This window comes from Cyprinodon tularosa, unplaced genomic scaffold (assembly GCF_016077235.1).
Source record: "Cyprinodon tularosa strain WSP-4 unplaced genomic scaffold, ASM1607723v1 ctg7, whole genome shotgun sequence".
Classification (NCBI taxonomy): Eukaryota; Metazoa; Chordata; class Actinopteri; order Cyprinodontiformes; family Cyprinodontidae; genus Cyprinodon; species Cyprinodon tularosa.
In genome coordinates this window covers 2,746,696-2,773,697 of record NW_024039451.1, presented here as the reverse complement: position 1 = coordinate 2,773,697, position 27,002 = coordinate 2,746,696, and the positions used below count along the sequence as shown (strand labels likewise).

General features: G+C 36.8%; 1 protein-coding gene across 4 annotated transcripts in view; it reads left to right on the top strand.

Annotated features, from left to right (window-relative positions):
• rxraa (retinoid X receptor, alpha a) overlaps positions 1 to 27,002 on the top strand; it is a 136,833-nt gene that overhangs the window by 12,991 nt on the left and 96,840 nt on the right. The window lies entirely within an intron of this gene.

Below are 27,002 nucleotides of genomic sequence, written 5' to 3'. Positions count from 1 at the left end.
TAGGATCTTTTAACATATAAAGATGTTGATGAAGAAAGTGAACAAAGTCTTCAAGCCTAAAAATCCCAAGAGATGGTGACTTTTCACTTTGATGCTGATTTTTGTTTGGTTTAGTCCAATTCTCTCTTCCTTATTGGAGGTTTTATTAATCTTTTTTATTTTTATTTTTTTACTTAGTTGAAAATCATTAAACAGAAGCAGAAAAACTTTTTCTACATATTTTTTTTAAATAATAGCCAAATAAATTATGTTAATGCATTTTTGTTAAATGTCCTCTTTCTTTAGCCAAATGCTAAACTTTAAATATGTATATATGTATATGTCCATTTATAATTTTTTTTTTCTTTTCAAAATGGGAACTACCAATATAGTTTACCATACGGTGAAATGATGCAGGTAGAGATGTATCGGTCGTATTCTGTAGTCTGTTCTTCCTATTCGGTGGTTGTAGTGAATGTGCTGTTTTCAAGTTAACTTTCAATAGCCTCACATCAGTGGTTTGTTTCATGTTGCAGCGTGCAAATGGCATACCGTTTCCATGATGCCTAAGGGTACATGTCTACTGTACTGTTTCGTTGTTTCATTATACTGTTGCAGGTTCTCTTAAAACTTGCTGTTGACTCTCAAAAGCTTACTTAGAAGAGTTTCTTCAAGGACACAACAGCAGCCTACTTTACTGTCTCAAATAGTATAGTGTCTTTTACTTGCACTATACTTATGCTGAAAAAGATATCAATAGATTAACCCATTAAATGCCAATGTAATAGGTTACTGTTTAGGCTATTGTGTACAATATGAATCTGCTGATATTTTGTTTTTATTCACTTTTTTCTCCGTTTTATTCTCGTCTCTGTGTAATTTTTACACTCAGAGTTTTAAGGACTGGATTGAAAGGCTGAGTTCCCCCCCAAAAAAGAAAAAAAAATAGCAACAAATCATGCATTTGTGCATAAAAACTTGCTGCAAACCTTTCCATAATGTGGACCATAGTCTGACAAAAGCAAACAAACTATTTGATGCGTTGATTATCCTTTGGTTGCCTTTCTGTTGAAGGCCTGTGGGTATCAGTCTTTTTTTGGTTCTAACAATATGAGTTAAAGTAGAAGTACCATTGTTTTATAGCCTTTAAAGACAAGTATTTAAATGAAACTTCTACTTACTACATCTTAAACAACGACAGACAACAATATATCAGGTACCTACCACTTTGTAAGGAATGTTTTTGTCCCAAGAAATAGATCTTTAATATGCTTATTCAGACTTATTTATATATTGTTTGTGTATGAAACACATGGTTCAGGTAGGGTCAGACAGTTATTCAATTTCAATATGTATGAAAATATCGTTTTATTCAATAACACTTATATGACATTTCCAATATTTCAATATTATATTATGGGAGTTTTATAAACATGGCAATTTAATTGTCATATATTTGGACAGTATTTTAGTATTTTTATGCAGCTTTTATTTTTTTTTATTTTGATATTGTAATTAATACTCTATTGATCTAAATTAATGTTGTATTTACAGAGAAGTCTTACTAAGAGTCTGTTTTTAAGAGACAGAAGAATAAATAAATAATTCCCTTAATGTACCTGAATTCATTCTATGTCTTGTCTTTCAGTATCTTACCTTTTGCTTATAGATATATCTTTGTAAATTTGCCCTTTGATACATCTCTCTATCCTGACTGATATGTAGTAAGAGTCTATTCAGTTTAAGTAAAGAAAGCCTCTTCTTCATTGGAAAGTTTTGGGTGACATCCATGCCTCGATGTAATAACTGGATTTTCTTTCAACCTTTGTGGAGCTCTTCAAAGCATTCTGTGAGGGTAAATGCTAAGACTTCAATTATGATAAAAAGAAAATTAATCTGAGCAGCTATGAAAAAAAAACTCTGGATAATAAGTATGAAGGATACGTATTGATGATGATAGATGGAAATGTATCAGTGTAGGTCGGCTCAACCTTTAGATACAGACTTAATCTTTTTCAGTCAAACAATTTGTTGTGTTCATGGTGTTTTCAGAAATTGCCATGCATGTTTGAGACCAGAGAAAAAGATCTTTTGTCAGATAAGAGTTCCTTTGTGGGTTTTTGCTCTGCCTGCCGTAGTGAAAGAACGATTAACTATTTGTTGACGCCTTCAGGTCTAGCATGTTCATACATCCGTCCAGACTGTGGCCTCTTGGCCCTTACTGCACACAGACACAGTCAAACAGACAAACACACACCTGTTTGTAAGTGTGCACACAGACAGAGACTCATGCACTTATAGTGGAGTCCAAAGGGCTTTGTCACCTATGGTTAAACACCTTGCTGCGACCGTCTGGTTTCAGGAATGTTCTCAATGTTAAGAGTATTGAGAGGAGAGGGGGGAGGGGCTGCCAATCTGGAAAATCTACACATCGGCAACATTTACATGTGATATTCTACTTACTGGTGCACTTCTTCACAGATGGAGATCATGCCTTAAACACTGTCTCATTATGCCGCATTAAAACACCAAATAAAGCGATCTTCCCACCTGTTTAGTGAAAAGATTTTAGCTGTGTAATTTCATCCTAATATAAACAAAGCTTTTCTGTGAGGGTCTAAAGGTTTGTTGTAAAGGATGCTATGTCTAGTGAGTAATCCCAACAACATGTGGAAATAGGTTTTCTGCTCAAATAAGAGCTGGACTGAACTGCTTGATCAAAATACAAAAAAAAAACTATGTTGGCAGGAAAGTAATAGAGCACACAGCCATGAACGACCCATCATCATGGGTAACTGCAGTGACGGCGGCATCATATGGGAACAGAGAGTCTGGTTAGAGCAGATGGGAAGAAGGAGGGAACCAAATACAGGGTGTACAAAGATATTTGTCAGGGTCCAATGACCATGGACTAGTTCCCAAAGTCCTTATGGGATTGTGTAGAACAAAACATATTTATGAAATAGGTTTGCCCAGCGAAAGGAAAGATATGCCTTCCAATTAAGAACTTGTAGTAAAATCTCAGAATTAAAAAAGAATGGACATCTCTAGAGGTCCAAGATAACTCAATAGATCTGCAAATCTGAAAATAGAAATCCAGATAAAATGCCAAATACAAACTCTTGACTTAGCAACAAATTCAAAACCAAATATCATTTAAACTTTTTCACAAAGCAGTGTTTTTTGTTGATCTCTCACATCATTGCCCAGTAAAATGTACCAGAGAAACAGTTTTGCAATTTAAAACAAAATCTTAAGTTCAGACAGTATAAATACCTTATAAGCCAATATACCACTCTGAATCAGAAGAACAAGACCTTATTTATTCTTTTTAACTATTTAGGCCAATGTTTATTGTATGCTTGTGATTTTTAAAACATATTGTAATATACTTATTTTGTTTTTTATAAGGATGTTATGGTAAAAAAAAAAAAAATAATCAGTTCAGATTTGAAACACGGTTCCAAGAAGCACATGTATCTTTTTGAACACTCTACTGTTAAGAACTTCAAACATTGTGTGGGCTGTTGAGCAGAAACAAAGTTGAACAACCAGGTGAGCTAGACGGAGACAGACAGACTTGCAGGAGCTGGTTGTGTCTTTGTCATTACTGTTCTACATACCAAAGTGCTGACTGCATTTTGAAACGGCTCTGACAAGTTCAAATGTCAAATTTAGGTTGCTTTTTTTCTCTCAGTCATGCAGTATTTCAGTTAACCCTAAAACCTTACCGATTATTTCTTTGGTTTTAGTCGGTTAAGTTGGTTTATCTAACATGCTCATTATTGAAGTTCCTTTGTAGCACTTCTTGACTTGAATGAAACTGAAAATGCTGTACTAAACACTTTTAAAAGCCTTTATGCTGTATTTGATTTGTTACTGATTCAAAGGGTTATTTTGGTACCAAAACTAATTTTCAGATCTGAAGAAATATTTAGCTTTAAAGGTAGGAAAGCTAGATGTTATAATTGTTACAGTGGAAGAAGATGTTGTGTCTGATGATGTCACACAATAATTGAGAATCTTTATGGGTAGTATTTATTCATGATAAAATGTTGGTGAGACACTGACTCATTTATTGTATGTAGGCAAAAATTAAGGCTACTGATCAAAAAGTGAGCTTCCTTTGAGGAATTCCCCTCAGAAATGTGATAAAAAGAAATAAAACAGGATGTATGTGAAGCAAGAACAAATCTGGACCATGCTCAGAGCCCTGAGGAACACCATTACTAATTCTGATTAATGTTGAAGATTAATCAGGAATATAGATAATCAAAAAGGGTTAGATTGACAATAGTGAAACTACAGCAGAAAATCCCATCTAGAAGTTCAGCTTTACCTATATATGTTATAGTGATTTTTTTGTTTGTTTTTTTCATTTCGTACCCTGATTAATATAGTTAGTGTTTAGAAGAGCTCTAAATGCAGACTGGAAATTATCATAAGGAATTATATGGTCAGTATTTGTATACCAAAGTAGTTTTTAAAATTTTAGAAAAAAATAGACTGATTAGATATTGGTCTGTAATTCTTTGAAGTCAAAGAATTGGTTTCCTTAACAAAGATTTAATAAGAGCCAACATAGAAACATAAAACAAGTTAAACAGAATAATCTGCTTGACAAAAGTGTGAAATGAAACAAAAAGGTTGAACAACCAGGTTAACTACATTATCAAAAGGCAGAATTTGTAAGGTTTGTAGATGACAGATTTTAGATATAGAGGTCCTGAAGTTATTATGTACAAAAAAGCAAAATTAATTCATACTTATAGCCATACTTATATGTGGAAGTACAACGAATGAGCCACAGAAAAACTCCTGCATTGATTATAAAACTTTACATTTTAACTCTCATGTCACCTTTAAAACCACAAAAATCCTTGTGCATGATCAAGATACAAGGCTATAAACCAATACAAACATAACATATTTTTGAACTTGAAAGAATACATAGTCTTTATTTGACTTTTTACACTTTTATGTCTGAAAGGGTTGGCATGTGTTTGCTTTAAGCACTGCTAAGTTAGTACTTTGCAGAATCAACTTTTATTACAACTGCTGCTGCAAATCTTTTTGGAAGTATGTTTCTTCCTCCTTTTCAAACCTGGAGATGAAATGGTTTTCTCCACATCCTTTGCAAAACAACTTAAGCTCAGATTCAGAACATGTGCTAACATTAATTTTGAAGTGTTGTCACAGATTCTCTTCTGGATCGAGGTCTGGACTTTCCCCCTCTAACACAGCTATGCTTTGATCTAAATCATCCAATTGCAGCTCTGGCTATATGTTAGCAATTTATTTATTTTTTTGTTAATAGGTAAACCCCAACCCCATTCTCTAGTCTTAAACAGCCTAAACAGGTCATCTTCTAGGGTTGCCCTCCATTTAGCTCTATTCAACCCAATCCACTCTGACCAGCTTCCACGTCCCTGCTGCAGAAAAGCAGCAGCAATCAGTGAACGGCAGGCTTCAGCTTTGATCAGCTGTCGCTTGTTACACGTGGACTTGAGATTTAATAGCCAGGCCACCGATTAGCAGCCAGCTCGCTTCAGCACCTGAGCCGAAAATGACTTTCTGTCATCTGATGAGAATCCCTCTGACAGCCAGATTTCATGAACTGATATATGTGAAACAGTGAATGGTGGTGCAGCTGAGAGTCGCTGTGCTGTCTGGGAGAGTTAAGGTCAGGGGTTGTGGCGGGGTCACCCTCTGTGGGAGAGAAGCGGCTTCAGCAGACATGGCAGTGTTTGTCTTGGGGTGAGGAGAAGTGATTGAAACAGGGGAACAAAAACAATACGGTCAGGAAAAGGAAGTAGGAGGGATGTTTTCATTTAGTTCTTACTTCAGTTGGTCCATGGTGTTTAGTCTTATTGGTACAGCTTTTTTTTGATAGCAGAATTAATTTGTAATTGATCTAAAGTTGTAATAAAACCAGAATAGCTTATCCATTCTCCAAGACTCGTACACACACACATACATATAACAGCTGCAGAGAATGAGAGTGGATGTTTATTACAGGATCCTAGTGAATGCTGAGGTGCCCTGGGGGCTATTAAAGCCTTCACTTAAAAGGCACTATCAGAGAACAGTTAATGTGAGCTGCTTGAAGGAGACAGGGGCGGAGGGGTTGTAGAAAAGAAAGAGGAGGCATTTGAACAGCAAGCAGGAGGAGGAAAAAACAGTGAGCACATCTGGATTGCCTCAGCAGAATATTTGTGCAACATCTGGAAAAATTCCCTGGAATTCAAGGGTCCCCTCCTTTCATTTCGCTCCCCCCTCCCCCCATCTCTATTTCTTCTCTGTCCCATTTTCCGTATCTTCAAAGTCACTTACCTTAATGTGACAGCCACGTAAATACTCTCATAGTAATGTATGTTGAGCCTTCTCAGACTTTATTGAGGGCCAAATTGGGCCCATGTGACCGACTCCCCTTTGTGCAAGGTTTGGCTAATTAAGTGGCAAAGGAGCAGGAGGGTACCCGGGTGTGGATCCAGACTCAGACCAGACTTGAGCCAAACACAACCCCTCATAAAACTAGGGGGGTGAAAAGAAGGAATTGCAGCACTTTTTTTCTCACAGGAAACTTTATCTCAAAGCATAAAGAATACGGTCTTTGTTTCTATTTTAAGAAAGCTTTTAACACAAGAATAGACAAGTACAGCACACACATATACACATATATATATATATGTATATGTGTGTGTGTTTGTGTGTATAAAAATGGTTGTAATTAGTCCATTTCAATACATTTCTGCTTTGTACAGTAGTTAAATCCAGTTAAAAAAGTCCAACTAATTGAAACTAGAGTAGTGTCATCAATGTAAGTGGATTATATACAAAGAAAATTTGCTAGGAGGACTTTAATAGTTCCCATGTAATGTTACATTAGAGCATTAATGAGTTGAGATTTTTCCAAGTTGACAGTAAAAGTAAAAGTTTAGCCGATGCCTCATTCTATGAAATAATCACATTAATTCAGGGAGGCGGACAAAAACTACTTACATTCTGTCTTAATGCAACGACGGACGTGGTAACATCTAATCCATCTTTTATTGCTAAAGGCAGGGCGTGCTTTACTAGACTCATAGAATAAGCCAACAGGAGACCAGTTTCACATGCCGCCATGCAGGTCCAGACCTGCGGGGGTTGAAGACAACTTTGTAGTTGTCCAGATGTGAATCAACTTAGCTTAATTAGGTAAAATTTTCTACGTCACATATGCAGATTCCCTCTGTTTCTCTGTTGGTAAGCCATTACTTTTAGAAACAGCTAAAATTCACAGGAGAGGAATATTTATGATTTTTTTTATTTTCCTACCAAAAATTTCAGTAGTTATCACATGTTGGATGTTTCAACCTTGCAGACAGTGACGTGAGGATGATTGCGGAGATGCTGCTGGTCTTTGCCACTGGCTGCTCTGAGCGGTGCATCACTGCCAGCTATCGTCTGGGAATCCTTGTCAGCTCAGTGTGACAATACAGTTCGGTATGAACATGCGTTCCTGGCGAGAAGTACTTTCCTGTCAAACTGTAGTGAGACACCAAGTAAGCATTCATGAAAAAGTAATAAATTAACTGTGTCATAGTAAAATATTGGCGGTTGCTTGGTAACATTTTTCCCTCTTGTTTTATATGGGTTGTTCCCAACAGCAGTGAGTTTTTTGGAGTTATCATTCTCTTGCATGCTGGTCAAGAATATCAGTGAACTTTGTTTTTGTGTTTGGAAGCTATCAGGTTTGTGGATGTCTAGCCCTTTGCTTGTCTACCAACATGGCATAAAGAATGCATAAGTTTCAGACGTGTGGAAACTATATAAAGGACCTTTTGAATTGAAAAGGCTTCCTGGGTGGGAAGCGAAACGTCTTCAAACTTAGAAACAAAGTCTAGTGGGTTTTTTTTTACTTTTCTGGAGTATATTAATGAAGAAAATAAATTAATAATGGCAACAATTTGTGAATTATTTTGTCAAGAAAACATGAAATAAGACTCATTTAGAGAATACAAGGATAATGGCTGCAGTAATCTGATATGTTAGACAAATGAGCAGTGAATTATTATTATTAGTCAGAATGCAATGGTTAATGGCATCAATTTCAAATGATGAATAACTGGATTTATATCTGCACAGTAAAGAAATCTGGTCTGTTTGTTCTGCAGCAGCCTGACTGGGTAGCAGCATAAGTACACAAATAGCTCAGGAGCCACTAAGCGACTCAAATGATCAAAAATGAGAATAAGCCTAGTCTGAAAAAATAGACAGGTTGTAAGAACTGGAGGCGGGTTTCATAGGAGATAAACATGATAAGTAAAAGATGTGGCTCCTTTTGCAGTTTTAGACTCTAAAGAACAACAATTAAACCTTCAGTCTGAGAGCAAAATGCCTCTCACATGGTACCATAAACTTAAGATTTGATTTTATTTGCATTGAATCAGCTGTACTACATCTTAATAGTGCAGTATAGTTGGAATAGAAAGCTTTTATTTCTCTCTACTGCAACATTACAGTCGTGTGTTTGATGCTATTTAGGATTCAGAGGAGCTCTGAGCATCTCCTGTCTTACCTGAGTGAGACTCCTCACAGGGACGCTGGTGCGCAGGTTTCAACGAACACGGATGGTAGATCTGCTGAGTGCCGAGCTGTACGTTCTAATGTGGTAGGCTGTGGTGATCAAAAGAAACGCATCACAGTCTGCTGATGGGTCTGCTGAGGTTGCCCCCCCCCCCGTTAACGCCTGGTGTGCACCAGCAGGAGCAGGCCGGTAATCACAGGGAGGAAGAAACAGAGGCAGAAGGTGGAAGGAGGGGAAGAAAGAGATGCCAAATAGAAGAGGATAAATGACAGTATATGAGAGTTACAAGAAGAGACAGATAGGGAAATGCAATGAAGACAAGGCGGGCAATAAAAGAAGCTTTAATTTATTAGCTGAAGGAAAATTGTCAAACAGCTTAGTTACAATGTGTCCTGGCCGGCCTGTTTGGGGAATCTGTTTTTTTTCATCGTCTAGCTATCTTTGTGAGGCAGAAGATACGTTGTCATCTCAAAGTCACCAAACTAAATCTTTTTTATTTTAATTTATTTACACCCTTCACCACATTGTTCTATCCGGGCAGTAGCCAGATTAATATGTGTAGAATTGTTGATTTCTACTTTATCAGTCTGGGAAGGCTGCCATTTCGGTTGGTCCGTGAAAAGGAGGGACGCTTATACCCCATTTACACTACCCTTGAAAAACTGATCCATGCTGAGACCGGTCCGAGCTCGGATCAGTTAAGCAGGCCGAGCTCGGTTCTGACAACCGTTTACACATCACGCTATCTCGGTTCCTCGACTCCTCACCGCGTAGTGACAATCTGCGGTATTACTGCCAGTATTGAAGGAGGAAATCAAGCAGTTGGTGGCGGTAATGCACCAAAAGTTGTTTGCCAACCGCCATAAAACACAAGAAGAAGAAGACGAAGAAGGAGGGAATCAAGCAAATCAAAAGGGCGGCGCCGGTCACATTCAGAAAGTTATGCTAGATTATTATTGCTGTACTTCGATGTTATTATTTAAAATGACATTATTTAAAATGTTGCATGGAGAAGATTTCGATTGTTGTTTATAGTTGAAGAAGAAGTTGTTCTTCTTCTTTTGTTTCTGGAGGGGCATTACGGCCAACTACTGGAATGGAGTGTGAATCGAGATGTGCAGCCAGACGGAGATGACGCGTTCTGCTCATGCGCTCTTGTTATCAGAGAACCGAGCCAGGGAAAAAAACGAGCCGAGCCCACCTCTGGAACTGGTCTGCAGTTATCTCGATTCAATGGGTCTAGCTTGGTTCAGTTCAGTTTGCTTTCCATTTACACACGATAAGTTATCTCAGTTACTGAGCTCGGACCGGTCTCGGCACGGTTTTTCAAGGGTAGTGTAAATGGGGTATTAGTACAATACTTCGAGCTGATTGGGTGAAGTGCCAACTAGTACCCACCTTCCATAATACACTTTCAGCCAATTTTAGCAGTGAATCATGACGTTTCAGCTTCTTTAGAAATCTGATAAATCCAAATTTTCCTAAATCCTGTCAGAAGAAAAGCTCAGACATCTTTCTTATCTACAAATGCACACAGTGCTTCTCTTTGCTCCTCTTTTTAAACGACAAATTGTGGCCATTTTAGCTAAAACTAAGTCAACTGCAGTATCGACAGGTGGGTCTTCCAGCGGAGGCATGTTTGTAATGGCCCAGCAAAGCCCTTCTGACTGTTGTCATTTCTACATGTCCCACCCCGAAAATAACTGCTGGCATGTCATTGGTCCGACCCACTGGTCGTTACGAGACAGACGTATTAGCGGGAGTCTTTAAGATGGATTTGTTGTCAAACTGAAAACTCAGATCTCGCGACAATCCAGCTTGCAGCAAAAGGTTAACATTGTTCTGCAGTTGTCCTTCATCTTTCCACCTGAATGTGCTTAAAAGTTACATCTTTCTAGGAATGCTGATCTTGATGATGCAGTAAGAATGTGTGTGTGTTTGTAAACCAGTGTGAGCTTCATCAGTTGGGAGGTGGGCTCTTTTTACGCAGGCATGCTTTTTGTGTTTGCATGTCATTGATTAAAAGATGGACGATTATATAAATCACATGAATCTCACACATTAAAAGACTGCAGCCGGGCCTCTGTGATACGATCCAATGTTATGCAGGCAGGATTTTCTCCTTAAATGACATGTTGACATGGATTTTGCTTCGTTTAAAGTTTAAATCTGTCAGCAGAGAGGTCATGTAAGGCACACAGGCTCTAGAGCAAGCTGCAAGAGGAAAACATTGTTTTCATGCCCTCAGGTTATTGTGTATGCAGATGATCTGTACGGCCCTGCAGCCTGACCTTCCTCCTGCTCGTCCAGTGGCCCATCTTTTGATCCAAATTAACTTTGCTGCTTTGGATCCTGCTTTTTGAAAGCACTCACCTCTTTTCACTCTAAACGGTTCTGACAAACTGTCTTTCTCTGTATGTAATTGTTATTTGAGATTTTTTTTTTCTAACCCTGGAGGCAGATTTAATGTTTTTTGATCAGCCTTTTGCTTCACTAGGCTCATTAGATCTTGAGGCATCTGCAGGTAGACATAGGCTGTGACATTTTGGTAGTCTTAGAAAGGTGCCTCACCCTTTGACCTGATTCTATGTTAAGAGTAGCTATATTCTTATTGTTGTAGCTATTGTTTTATTGCATCCGAGGTTATGTTTTCTTCAAACTGATCTTTAACGATAAGCTTGTTAAAGATCATGTCTATATATGTTCCAAAAGACGAATTTATTGTTTTAATGCATTGAGGCAAATGTTAACCAACTGCATTCACAATTTGGCAAAAAATTATGATAGTTGCTATATTTGGCAGTGACTCGGCATAGATGGAAACGGTGTTTTTGACTTTTTGATACAAAAAAACCCCCATCTATTTTTGAAAATTCATATTTAATTTTCAAGGTTCTTCACCAAGGCATATTAATAGCCCTACAAAACTTTTTTTTAGAAACGGTTAGAGACTTTTTAAATGGTAACTGGTTAGCTAAACCAATAAAACCACATTGGCCACATCTGGTAAAGGAAAATTGTGATTACTGGTTTTTGCTTTTTTTGTCTTTCCCTTTTTACTCCTTGTTCATTTAATTATTCCTGCTGTTTTGGCTACTTGCAAGAAGACCTTGCATTGCCTGTAGTTCATTATGCATGTTTCATCACTGCGCAAGCTTAATAGTTTTACTTTGATTTCTCATTGATGGCTAAGAAGGGACATTAACACCTGTGAACAATTCGTGAATGCATTGCTAATGTGGCAGAAGGAAAGATGGAGTTGCTATAGGCATTAGGTTTTTATATGAAGTGAAACAGAGGTCACTAGATGAATATATATATATATATATATATATATATATATATATATATATATATCTGTGAGAACTTTCAAAATGCAAACAGCAGTAATTTGTTGCAGGGGTTGATTGACAGATATTTCCTAAGAGCTGCTGAAAATCTGGTGAGGTTACTGAAGCCTCCAAAACTCTGTGATTTAACTGCACTCTGCTGATCCTCTGACCCTTCAAGCCCGAAGGGGTCAAAGCAATTGCAGAGGAGAGGCACGTGTTGATCTGGGTCATTAACAACATTTCATCTCTCTTATTAGCTCTGAATTCAGCTGGAGCACTAGATTGTGTCTCTATATCCCGAACTCTTGCATGGACAGTAGAGCTCCTCTGTGTGCTTGCTGCTCCCTAATCAGCACAGATGTGCATGAATGATTTGTATTTGGTGTCCTGGGCTTCAGGGGGATTGAGTTAGCTTATGACCGGCTTAGCCTGAGGTCCAGGACTTGATTGACAGGTATAGTTTCCTCTCTTCTCTTGTGGGCAGAGCTGGGGATGATGGGGCACTAGTGACATTTCCATTCCCATGAAATGTCACCCTGTATCACAGTGTTTGTTAGACTCCCTAATAGGTTTGGTATTCCACCAGGCAAATAGAGTCAAAATAAGACCGGTTTCATTTGTGTCACTATAAAGTGGGTTGAATTTTAGTTTTAAAGTGAAATGCTCAATCTGTTTTATTTATTTCCTAAATTACATTTACACAAATTAAATCTATCTAGACTCTGCACACATCTTTGGTGTGCAGTAATGCAGAATTAGAATATGTGACATCTTTGTTTCCTAACGTTTCACTCTCCTGAATATATGAGGCATAATGGGCAGTGCATGTTACAGCCATTAGCCTGTCACAATGGAAGCTGTCTAAGGCTGGAACCATGTCCCGTCCTGTTATGATCATTTCCATGCTATCCCGGCCCCGGCTTTGTATCCTGTCTCGGAGGGAAGAGCTCGCTCAAGTCTTTAATACTCTGTTTTTTTGTTCGTACTGAAAAGCATTGCCTCCAACCAGCTCAGCAGCGAAACATTGGGCTCTCTCTGCCAGGCCTCAGACCCCATGGAAGAGAAATAATTCATAAAATGAAATCTACATTTGTTGTGTAAATGACCACATGCTGTAGGATATTTAATCCCGCCTGCTTTCGATCCCAGTCATGTGACTTGACCTAGTTTTAATGCCTCCCTCTGCTTTTCTCTCCTCTTTTTCACTTTCTCTCTTTTTTTTTTCTTTTACAGGCTGCAAGAGTTATTCTCCTCTGTCTCATCTGTTTCTCATTATATTCTTTTCCTTCTTGCTCTCCCCCTATGTTGGCTTGTATTCCTTCTTAGAGCTGATCCAATGACTTGTCTTTTTTTGATGTCCTAATATCTTGAAATATGTGTCTAATAGCTTTGTAGTGACAAAAGAGACCAACTGAATGGCTTTTGTGACAGAATATTCATTAACACTAAAATGTTGCATCATCCCTTCATTTTTTACCATAGCATGCTCCTTTTAGTGCTGATGTCAGAATATTGATTCGACTAAATGTATAATTTAAAACGTTTGGCCCGGTTGAGTGCATATTTAACACATTTGGAGATGATTTAGCTTTATTGTTCTTTCTAGGAGCATAGCGAGATCATGAGGTTTGGTGATATAAAAAAAATCCTGAAATTTCTCATTAAATGAGGTCAAGCTAACTGCAACTAACATGATTTCATTTAACGTTGAGGAAGTCTGAACTAATTTTAAATTGTATATGTGGCAACACTGTCATTACAAAGTAACAGACAAGACAGCACATGTTTTAAAAAGGACAGTTTATAAACGGAGCCCATTTTTCCAGTTATAGATCCAGATCTATAATAATTGCACTAAAATATTTTACGTTAGGGATGGTAGTGGGGCTGGTGATGCTTTATGTTTTGGTTTTTTGTTTTTCTAAATGTAACTAAGGATTTGTCAACATTTTATTCAACAAATAAATTATTTTGCTTTTGTTTTTGCCAAATTCTGCATGTAAATAGAGACTGTTTATGTAGGAGTGTGATACATTTCAGTGCATTGCAAATGGCTAACTTTGCTATGCTGTCATTTGTTTACTGTGCTCCCATCTGAAGCTTGGGTCAAAGCTTTAGATGGGAGAATTTACGCACCGCACACAGATCCCCATGTATAACATGGCGAGCGAGCAGCAGCTCCTACTGCCGAGCGTTTACAAATGTAAACATCTAGATACATCCTGTGATTTAGCCCATAAATATCACCACTGTCAACAGATTGTGGGAAAAAAAACTCCTGGAAAGAAATTACTGTCGCTCTTGGATAGCATGAAGAGGCTTTGAAAAAAGTTTTAAACTGCTGTTTTTTCTACCTCCTGGTGTTGTGTGGTGTTGAAGCAGCTGCTGGAAACCTTTAAGTTGTGTGTTTGGTCACTATAAACATGTAAGCATGTTCTTTGACAGTCCTGCACATCATTACATGGGTCATCTTTCTTTCATTTTTAATTAAAATTGCAACAATTGGTTTGTATGTACTCTGTAATACAAAAACTCATATTTTGGCTGCAGCCTCTAATGTTTTCTATTCATTTTTTAATGCATGTTAGATGCAAAATGGTGCATCTCTTTATTGGCCTCATTCTTCTCCTGTCTCTTGCAAAGACAAATCTAATTTGGGAAGAAGTAATAATGCAAAAAAGATGCACATGTGCTGTTATTAGTCAAATAATTCTTATTAATTAAGCACACTTGTAAAAGGTAGATCTATGAGTTCCTGCAGGTTTTTGATGCTAAATTTCTCCTCACCTCTAAAGCCTTAGCCACACCTCAAGATGTTTGCTGTGTTTAGGGCCCCCCAGGTTGAGAATCACCGATTTAAATTAATAATTAGATGCTTAACTAAGGCTGCCAACCAGCTTGGCACACCCTGAGGTGGAACTGCTGCTGGAATGGATGGCATGCTTCTGTTTTTGGAGCACACTGACATTCTCTCAGGCACACTTTAACTCATTACCAGACCTCTTACAGTAATGCTTTTCTGTTCCTAGATGCTGGATTCCATTGCAAACATTTAATCCTTTTATCTTTCTAAATTACTTTAGCTTAGCAGCTGAAATCTTTGACAGACTGTTATGTCACTGCAGATATGTTGATAATATAGCCTGGATGTCAAAAACTTTCTATGCTAAAGCTTAGAGTAAGAGGTCTTTCCTGATTAATAATACACAAGGAATTTGTTTTTAACTAAAAAGGGTTTTGTTGAACCTTTTTTTGTGGCTTGTTGCTGTTGGAAAACACACATCTAAGTAACAGGAAGCAAGACAGGAGTTATTAATAAGATGATATACTGAAATTTATCGTTGTTTATTATCACAAGTAATTTTTGCAGGCTTAGTCAGTTTAGAAGCGGTTATTTTCCTGCTGACTGGAAGGTTCCAGCTAAGTTCGCCCCCCGGAAATATTTTAGAATTTTACGTAACTTCCATGAAGAGCCAAGCATGTAGTGAGAATGCTCATGCAGAGCGTTCTTGGACATTCTCAAGAGAATTAATTAGTGTTTTGCTCTTTCAAAACTGCATCATATGTTATGTTTATGGAAAGTCAACATCATCATCTAAATTATTTATTTGTATAATGTTCTTATAAACAGTAGTGTAGTCTGCCATGTATTTATATATTCTATATATATTTTATATATTTTTATATATTTTATGTAAATATATAAATATATATATTTTTTTTACCTTGGCCCATGTTGAGAAGGCATTTCTTGAGTTTGATTACCAGTTGTGTCTCAGGTTACAACAGTTACTGGCTATGATACTGAATCTGAAACGTTTAGTCAGATTCAGAGCGCCTCAATTTATTATGCCATCCAAAGTGTGTTTTCCATCCTCTCCCTTTGCTCTGTAATCCCTGATAACTAATGCTCAGCTCCCTGTTAAGGAATGATATTGAATCATTGCTTCACGCTTCATGATCAAATTGTGTAGATTTGAAATCCTGCTCAGGATTACAGGCTATTCCCCACCTCCAGGATTCCTCTGCTCCTAATGGAGCATTGCCGTCAACATGTTGAAATCAGCATTGCTGGTTTTTAAAATCCAGCATTTATATTTAATGGTTGGGACTGAAAAATACATTCTGGCCAAAGAGTGCACTTAAATACATTCAGGTTTTCCTAACCATCATGTTGGTGTCCTGATGTGCTCTTTAGTACAACATTTTCATATGTTTTTACTCAAATTTTCAGGGCAGACTCAAAGTGTGGAGCATGGTTATTTTTCCCCCTACTTTTTAAAATATCATAATAAACTAAAACATTTTTTTTTTTATTAGAAAAGTTTGTCTTTTGGTTAGTATTTAAGCAGTTAAACCTCTGTATGTTAATCAGATTATATATCTAGAGGTATTGGAATAGGTTTGAATTGAATTTAACCAAAAGAGATCTTGCATGATTGGAAGCTGAACTGGACCACTTTGCAATATAAATCCATTTGAGATGGAGCTCATAATAAATTTGGGCTCTACAAATAAGCTGAATTTAATTTAAAAAACGCATGACACTCAGTTAGTATGATACATTTAGTCCATATTAAATTTCAGTCTTTGTATGTATGTACGTGTATTTTTAATTCACAAAATTTGTTTAGTTAAGTGCAAATCTACAACAAAGAGAAAAAAAGAAAAACTTGATCCAGGAATATTTTCTGAGAAACAACGGACAAAGCGTACAATAAATGGTGACAATAATTCCAAATATTCCATACTGTAGAAGTTTTAGACCAAAAATGTTCTGGATTTTTGTCGTTTGATAACGTTTAAAGAAAAGTTTTTTCAGAAACAGAAGAAAAGTTGCATTTTTTTTCTACTGTTGTGTATTTTGTTTTAGTAAAAGCTTTGCCAACATGTCTGAAAAAAAAAATAAAATTAATATATATTTTTCAAGCCCTTTTTTTTCCCTTTGCACATGATTCTCTTTTGTGGTTCAGCCTTCGATTCCTTTCTGTCTTCTTAAATGTTAACCCTGCAGACACTTAAGAGTAAAAACTAAAAGAGCTGCCAGTCTTTTGGAGCCTAGTTGAATTGCAATACTTTATTGTTCCTGAGGGGAAATTCATTGCAGCAAGAGTCTACAAAATATACACACAGCAATATAGTCACTCAGGAAAACACAAGAAATAGAGACAGAAAAATACAAACCTTAACAAGATTATATCATGACAGGAACTATTAATCCAGAATAATAAAAAGGAATAAAGACTTCTGAGTTTAAGTGCATAATTTTATCAACCAGCTTAAAAAATATATAAATAGATTGGCTTTATGACATTGTTATGAAACATGTTGATTAGAAGTACAAATGGAAGTTGTGTTGGTTTGAAATGGGGGAACAGATTAATGCGAGATCATCATTTTCTTTGAGGTTTACTTTTAGGAAAGTAAGAGAAAGATGAGGTGTAGCCATAATTCAACATTTTTAAACTTGATGGTGGATTCAGATTAAAGTATTAATCTGATTAAAGTATTGCTCTGCCACTTTTCACTGAAAATAAGATCCTTCAGCTCATTAAGAACCATTATCCATGTCCTCATGTAAAAAGCCAGTGTCTTTCACAGAAGTTTATTATGCTTGTATCTGATTAAAAATGTTCCAAGTCAGAAGGAGGATGTCTGGTTACATACAGAATGATTCAGGTTTCGGTTTTAGATTTTACCAGAGTCAAAAACCTGAATATGGGTGAGTCTTCAAAAAACATATTGTTCACAAGAGGAAGAAAATCGAGGACACGGGTGGCAGCGCAGGGCGTTCCTTTTGTTTTGTTTTTGGGTGTTTGCAATGTTCATGTTGACATCCTCAGAGTATGAACGCAAGATGTGCTCTGCCAATGTGGGAGGATGAGGTTAATGGGGGACTCTGTGGAGTTGGAAGCGTAGGCGTGCAGAGTCAATTTAGTAGGCTAACAGGAAATGTGCTCCCGGATCCAGGCAGGCAGTGAGTGGGACACGGGTCGTACAAACTCTTTGGGCCTCACAGCTTCTTTTAAAATATCCCTCCACAGATGATTCACCTGCACATTACAAAGCCAAGCTTTTCTCCAACCACAGGTGGCTGTTTGACCTTCTTTGATCACAAAGCAACTTGATCAAATGACCCGTTTCAGAATGCAAACATCAATGAAGGCAAAAAGCAGTTATGGTTTGACATTGAAACTCTGCGAATCAGAGGGAAAGTTGCAAAACTGTTGAGTAAAATCCGCCCATGTTCCATTTAAAGAAGCCCATAAACCAAAGTTTTATCTTTCCCTTTCTAGTGGTAATATTTCATAGCTAAGAGAGGCCAGTGTGTGCTTTGCCAGGGGCTGTTGGTGTGGGTAGATAGTCTGTCATGTGAATAGCTACTGTAAAAATCAGCAGAGGAATAGTGGATTGTTAAATGCTTCTTGTCTCTGTCCCTTTGGTGAAAAGAGCCTCTTTTACCCTCGCAGTTAAAAAAAATCACACAAATTTGATTAGGAGTCATTTACCCAAGAAGCACGTCTGGAGCTGTCAGGCCGCAGTGAAGCCCTTGTTCTCCTATTTGCCCCGGAGAAAGGTTCCGACATGCAGAAGTAGGCTTTGAACCAGCCCCTTTCTTTTCTTCCCCTCTAACCTCATTTACCACACTCTTTCAGTTTTTCTTCCTCCCCCGTGTCTGTCTGTGGCTCCTCACCGTTGGTCTGCCTTTGGCTTTATCATGTCACAGCAAGTTAGACAAATGACTGTTATAAATAATCAGGAACTGAGGCTTTGGTGTGATCTTTGCAGAACACCATTGAAGTTTCATGTTCTATGCACACAGAGAGATTGCGGGTCATCTTTTCGGAAAAAGGTGAACTTGAGAGACGGGTTGTAACACAGACTCTGCCAAAACGCCTCCATCCGCCGTTTATCTCCAACTAGTCCTTAAACACATGTACCAACTCTAAATCTACTTTGCAGCTGATATTGATGCAGGTGTAATAAACATCAGAGAGAGCCAAAACTTTGGTTTTGCAAAAAAAAAAAAATGTGCAGGTGTTCAAGCTGATTATTCACAACCACAACGGCAAGAGAACATGAGGCTTATTGACTCCATGTGTCCAAAGTAGGGTTAGTATTCTTCAGAACAAGACAAATACTTCTGAAGTATTTTTTTGTACTTTCTTGACAGAAAATCCTCTAGTTTTTTTTCCATCAAAAACATTGATCAGTTAGAAGAAAATATCCTTAAAAGATTCAAACATTTATTTTGTCTACTTTTCTTGCCCTCAGTAGAAATAACATGATGTATGTTTTTGCTAGAGGTGGGTTTTCAGTTGAACAGATAAGGATTTATATTTATTGAATAAATTACAGATTTTATCACCTGATTTCTGGCACAGACTATAAAATATACCTGAATTAACAGAAGCTGCAAGTCAAAAACTCCCCTTGGCATGAACGTGGCACAAAACTAAGTCGTTGTTTTGTCTTCAGGAATTTAAAATCTTTGCAACACAATCTGTGGTTTTGGAAACTTTTATTCATCTTACAAATAATTTGCATAAGATTTCTAAACTAAAATGCCATATCATTGGTTTCACTTGTGTTTTACTGACTGTGTTACAATTGTTCCTATTTTTTCCCACAGCATAGTTGTTTTACTTACATCTTAGTAATTTTATAAACTGTAGTTATTATATTTGAGCATTGGTTTTAAACTAGTGGTTGCGAGTTCTGCTCTTGTTTCACTCGGAGGCACTTTGTAGTGAACTACAGATTATGGGCAGTTCAGGAAACAGATGTCAGTTAATGTAGATTTTAGTCACCTTTATCCTTCTTTAGACAAGGACAGCTCATAAGCATGGTTGTCATTTTGTGAAGGGGACGTTCTGCAGGGAGGGATTTGGGTTGTTGTGGCTGAACCTGAAAATGTTGTCTTCCTCTCAAGGTCTTTTTGAGCATCTGTTTCTGCAGAATCTGTTTATGTTTCCGTTAGGACTAAAGAAGCCCTCGGGGTAGATGATGTTGCCCTCAAGGCAGAAAAATTGTACGTCTAAGAAATCCACACCACTGTGGGAAATGTCATTTACAATTCTTTTTTTTTTTTCATTTACAAGCCCTTTTACTGATGGTTTCAATGCGCCGTGAGACCTTTACCAAAGCAAGCATATTTTTTTTGAAATATTAGACGGGACTGTCTTAGCTATCAGTTTAGAAAAGCTTTAAGCTTTGATAGGAGTATGTTGTAAAATAACATGGGTATTGCTTACAGTTAAAATTGTCAATGTTTGGTCTGTTGTTCCTCAAAATGTCCAAGTGGAGATTAAAAACAACAACAAAACACAAAAAAACTGGAGGGCATGTTACAATTTGGCCTTTCTCTTGTTTGAAATGCATTTTAGTCTTTTGAGGAAGAAATAAAGCCAGATTGGTGATTATGCGTGTCATTGAGAGATGCAGGGTGTCAACCAGAGCTGGACTGATATATATATATATGCTGGTCGATATGTTAGGACATTCTGACATTTTTTCTTGTGCATCCATTCACTGATTCATTAATGCATTTTAGCAGTGATGCCTTGAGCCATATGAAGCAAGTTATTTGCCGCAGACTCCCCATTGTAAACAGGGCAAGAAAAAGCATTATCTGCCTAACGGATCAGTCCAAAAAAATCGGCAGCACACATCAGAGATCTGCTAAACTGATGTCAAAATAAACTGTATTGTCATTAGCCTTAAATGCCCACATTGGTCGATTTCTAGCATCCTGTTTAATTACTAGATGGTGGGAACAATTTTCAAATAACTATTAAATTCAGTTTGGAGAAATAAAAGCAATGGTTTAGGGCCAGTATTAGGTTGATTTTTAAAGTCATTAGTACTGAATAATTAAAATAAGCTTCCATTTTTTTATGTCTTAGCAAGACTTTGGTATAAACCTTTAATAACATTTTGTTATTCAGATCTCCTACATATTCAGTAGTGTTTAAAAAAAAGCTGCACAAATAAGGCTTTTTCAGTAATCAAGCAGGTCTTTTAGGAGCATATAACTCACTAGATTAAAAACAACAGTGTCTTCAAGGTTCCTGGGGAGGACAGACAATGGAGATTGCTCAATGGAAATGAATGGGGATGGGCCTTTTATGGTTTCCTCTTCCTCATATAGACCTTTGAGGCCTACTTTAGAAAATGGCTGAAGGTGAATGGTATCCACAATGGGTAAGTACAGCAATTAATGCTGGCATCCCTCTGTACACTTTACAAATGTCCTACACCCTGGACTCCCATGAGGGAAACTTTTTTTTTTTTTATTACCCCTTCGAGATGCAGAGAGGGCCTTGATGAACTTTGACCTTGTGCTTGATCATCAGGGCAGTGTTAAAAAGACACAGTTTTGAGGAGCTCCAAACTAAACAGTAATACGGGTTTTATTTTTTTATCCGATATTTTTAAAGTGAACCTGCTAAAGTAAAAAAAACAAATCCCTTACTAAGCTTGTTTCACTTCAGCTCTTATCTGTAATGTTAATTACTGTGGTAAATTTACAAACCTATGTTTAATTAGAACCTTGTCATTAAACCTCTATTTTATAAGCTAGTATATCAATAAAAAATCCTGCTTTCATTAGCAATACATCTTTAAGGCTCTCCTTCATTAACACAGGGTTGTAAATGCTATATGTGTTTCATTAGTTTCCAAATTTAATAAGGAAACCCCCAGCATGTTTATATTCCTTTGAAAATAGAGGATCTCCTGCATGAAACAGATCTGGTTGTTTATGGCAGGAAAGCTACTCAGCACCAACAAGATTGGAATTGTGAACATAAAGTGCCTTGAAAAAGTTCTATTACCCCTCAAACTATTTTTATCATGTATCAACCACGGGCATTAATATCTTTAGCTGGGATTCTGAGTAAGACCACCATAAAAGAGGGGCTTAATTCTACATAGGAAAATTTTTTATTGTGTATCAGATATTAGCAGTGCGTTCTATTTTACTTGAAGTTTAAAAACCTCACAGTGAACTCTAGCATTAAGCAAAATATAACAGATATGCTGAAGTAGAATGCATGGTGCCTGGAATGTAGTACAGCGTAGAAGTAGTCTGGAACAGCGATAATAACAATAGTGTTTTTATTTATTTGGCTTTAGTCCTAACTAGTGGTAAATATCAAAGAGTAACACTTTTACCCTTTTTTATTTTATCAATAGCCAATTTAAAACTAGATAGTTCCACACAGTTTTTGCTCCCTTTGTGAATAATACCATTGCCAAGCCACCCCTGCATGCCAGTTTTTGGGATTTAATTGGCTGAAAAGATTTTTTTTTCTGCTTGACCTTCTGATCGGTATTTTAAAACAGGTTGTAATGCAATTGTTATTTTTAGATAGGGATGCATCAGTCCACATTTTTTTTCACTTCCAATCAAAATTCCAATATTTGAAATTGAAAATCTGCAGATTTCTTTCTGATTCCAGTGCTCTGTGTGCTGTAGTGTTGACATCATTGCTGTTTTTTTAGGAGGCTGTCATAAGCTCCTCAAAAAGCAAGTATAATAGGTATGATGTATATCGCAAAAGGCAACAATTGATTAGGATAAGATAGAAAAAAAGAAGTCATAAAAACAGTAAATCAGGTAAACAGTTAAGGTTTCATCCTAAAGAAGAAAATGCAACAGTAAGGGTTCAAACTGAATGAAATAATCAAAGACAGATGCCGATGAAGGGGTCATCTGTATTGCTGTTAAAGAGATTTTTAACCTACCTATTTTATAGAGATAGGTTGAATAGATATGTCCCTATAGATATTCACTGAAACCTGACCTAGAACTGTCTTTAAAATTGGGACTGATATTGGTGTGGGATAAATGCATTGTTTTCAAATAAAGAAGGCAAGTACAAGTACATGCCACACCTTTGAGATTTTCCTCAGTAATGTTTTCTAATTTTCTAAATGTGAAATGATTAAAGGTCATAAATGTCTATTGTAGGAACTCTGTTCAATCCCAAAAAAAATCCCTTCTATTAGAAATAAAAACCTACATCAAACATTTCTGCTCAAATATGCGAGCCAAGACATTAAGATGCTGCAGGAACGCTGAGATTAAATGACGAGGCATGTACGAACCATTACCACTCATCACAGCAGCTCCTTAACCTGCGCATGCACGTCCAGCCGCTTTCATCATTTGCTTCAAGGCCAAGACAGCAAAACAAGTGAGAATAATTCAGCGTTATGCCAAAAGATTAAGATAGATCTGTGCCTCTTAACTCTATGGTTTTCCAAATATTTTCACAGCTGTCACCTTGCTGAATGTTTTATTAGCTTAGCAATTATATTTCTTGGAATTATTGTTCTTTTAACTCAAGTAATGAATCATTTGCAACTGACAATATTTTTTATGTGAGTCAGTCTATGATTTTAGGATCATGTTCTAACTAAAAAAAAAAAAAAAGCTTGTCCCACTTTCATTTGCTCCCTCTGAGCTTTAGGTGAAATTCCAGCTCCATACTTTAACATAACTCTGTCTCATGGGAACATTATTCCAGTAGATGGCTTTGAGTGTGGTACTTTTCTTTTTTTTGTAGAAGGAGCTGCTGTCTCTTTAATTTACTCCTGATTTTGGAAAAGTGCAGCTTTGCTGAGGAGGCTTGTCTCACAGCTTAATGCCTTAATGTTCAGTGACATTGCCCAAAAATTGGAGCATGTGTCGCCGTTTGCCCTTCAACCTCTTCGTACAAAACAGTTTGTTCTGTGTCTCTTTTAAAGTTGATGCTTTTGGCTTAGATGGAAAAAATGTGGTTAAGTTTACCAAATTTTCCCCTTCTATAATTTATTCCTGCTACGCATGGCTTCTTGAGAATTAGGAATACTTTTTGGTTAGAACGTTAAAACTGTCTTCGTCTCAAAAGCTTGGATAGAAAGTATTTATATTTAAGTATATATATTTATACTTAGCTTCTTATTTTTAACTTATTTATTTAGTATGATTCCTGCAATCAGTTTAATGTAAGGTTGAACTTCTGATCTGTTTTCACTTGATATATCAGACAGATCATTTAACAATTTTAGACTTTTATTAAAATAAGAATGATCAAAATTATCCCAAAAAATACTTAGTTGCTTTAAACAAAATACAGGTATATAATGACAATAAAACATAATCAAAGATGACCTTTTTAAGCTTAAAATTAGAGAAAGATACGTCATGCAAAAAAATAAATAAATAAATCAGTGAATATGTCTGCTTCCAAAAAAATATCCCAAATGACATATTTGAACCCATCAAAGCCGGACCTTTTTTTTAAAAACAGCCCAGTTAGGGAGGTCCAACAGAACTGAATTACTCTACTGATTGAAATCCTTTAAAACTCAGTTTGAGGAAAAGAAAAAAAAGAGATATATACAATTAGAATCTTGTCTTGTTTTGTTATGGTGCAGAATGTATTGTGACATCCTCCTTCAAAACTTGATTCCAATTGATTATGTGAAACCCAAGCCTGGCTTTGAACTTATTGTGCAGATTTAATAACATGAACTGTACGTTGTAGTTTTTGTATTCCAACTCATCATTGTTCTGTATAATACCAATAAAACTTTATTTAAAAGGCATCTTTGCTTGAATATTTCCCAGCATCTAAAAACAAAATAAATATTTTGCCCTGTACACGGCTAGATCAATAAACTGAGGGGAATCATTTTTGCTTCTCATGTAACACTCATAATTCCCTCTTCATATTTTCTTTGATTTGCACTTTTCAAATGATCTCAGTCTATTAAAATAAGCTTTTTTTCCCCACCTGATGATTTGAGGGGAAAAGCATCCAAGGTCAAAGCTCCACTGGTCACACATCCGCAGAAATGCACACGTGCACACAAGCCGCCGCAAAAGCATGGGTAAAAGATATCAGCATCCAAGATGGCTTATGATGGGGAACTAATTCAATATCCCTTTTCCTGCTTTAAATGTCATTCGCTGAGCTCATCTGGAGTGACATGTTTTTCATGCTGGAAATAAAGGAGCTTTATTAGACTCCAAACAGAGAAACACAAGAGGGAAGATTCAACAGGAGAGCGGCTTCTTCTACTGATGTTGATGAAAAATCCAAAGGTCTTCAGAAGAAATTAATAAAGTCTGAAGTCTTATAAGTTTGTCTCTGCCTTATGATCCCCTCGAGTCAATAATAAAAGCAGCCTCTTAAAGTGCACAAATAAATCTCAGCTTTGCTAGGAGCTACACTGTCAGTCATAAAGTAAAATACCTTTCATATGTCACTTCAAGTTTGTATGAGGAATCAAGTTTTTGAAAGAAATATTGAGCGATCTTGGTTTGATATTTTTTTTGTGTTTTTGGCTCCAAATTCCTCATGCAAAAAAAAATATTTTTTATTATTATTATATATATTTTTTTTCAACTCTTTTTAAGCACTTGGTTTGTTTGTTTCTTCTTCTTTTGTTCTGCATGATGCAAATGACCGGTGAGGGTTTGACTGGAGGGGGTTACAGCCTCCACAGTTGCTTCATTGTGCCAGATAATGACCACCCCATTGAGAGTCACCCCCATGACCTCAGAGACAGACAGCAAGACGGCCTCATCCAGCCCCTCAAGGCAACCCAAATTGTGGCATTTTACCCACACAGGGCTGCAGAACTCATAGCTGTGCCCAACAGCCTTCAGCCCTCTGCAGTCCAGCATTAGTTTAGCATCCTGCAGGTTTTCTAAACACCTAAGTAATTGTGATCTGGATGCATATCCAGGAAATGGGGAAGTCCAGCTGTACAGCTAAAGTTCAGTTTACTAGATTATCATTAAAAAGTTTATTTTGGTAGTTAAATTTAGACTCATGATGCTTCATTCATGCTGTTTTCTGTCTTGTTAATAAAACCATGTTGCAGTGGCTGAAATGCTCCAATAGAATACATACATACATACATACGATAAGTGATGCTGAATTCACTGTACTCTCTGGCCTCACATTCGTTACTTTTACAGTGATGACACTGTCTTCATTTATTTTATTTCATTATGTTAAGTTAAAGGATAAACGGGCCATCTGGGAAGCCCAATTTAATCCTCTTTGAAACAAAAAGGTTTCACCAAAAAAACGTTGTGATGAGATTATTATGTATAGTGATGTATTTTATGTAGATTTACATGTAGTTAGGATCAAACCAAATATTTATGAGCCAGAATTTGGATTCAAAATAGGCTGCTTGTATTGCCAATTAAAAATGTCATTATGATAATCTTATTTAATTTACATTTGACTATATTTTGTGTTATAGCATGCATATATTAAATGTTTATGTTTTGCTTTGCTTTATTGATTTTTAACACGCTTCTCCAAGATCAGAGGAAGATTTCTGTTTGCATTGTAGCATAAAGCTACTGACCTGCAATTCCCTAACCTTACTGTAAATCTCCTAGAAGATTGAGTCATTTTCATCTGTGTATGAGATGCATGTGACTTGGTGGTTAAGAAGTGACTTAACATTTGGAGGAAGAGAATCAATTCTGTGCGTAGAGCTGATGACACCTGTGAATCCTCCCCAAGCTCTGGAATGGACTTTCCTTCATAGCCCCCTTCAGTAGGGCTGCAGCAATCGATTATTTTACTATCCTAACCTAGTGTTGTTTTTTAATAAATTTATGAAGATACACTTTTAATAAAGTAATTTTCTTCAATAAACATTATTCTTTTTTATGTCCTAAAAAATTATTGGCTAAAAAAAAAAAAAAAAGACCTAAAGTCTAAAGTGGTCAAAAATGCCACTTTAGGAGTTCTGGATTGTGTGTAATTAATGCAAAATGTTTGTATTTTTGTATAGTTTTGGCCACCTGCTCTGAGTTTGTCACTTTTCCAGGAAATGGCATCTTTTAAAGCCCATATCCTCAAGTTAACAATGAATCGATTACTAAATTGATTGATTCATTGAATGATTGATTAGTCTCCATTAATCAATAGTTTCAGCCGGTACTCCTAAGTAACACCTGTTACTTCGGCTCATTTTTCTACACAATTACTTTTTTGCAACACAGCGCTCCAGCCTGTCAGCCTCTTTAGCAATGGTCGATCAAACACAGTGACGCCATGCTCATTAAACCAACTATTGCATTGGCAGTTGCCAGGGTGTGC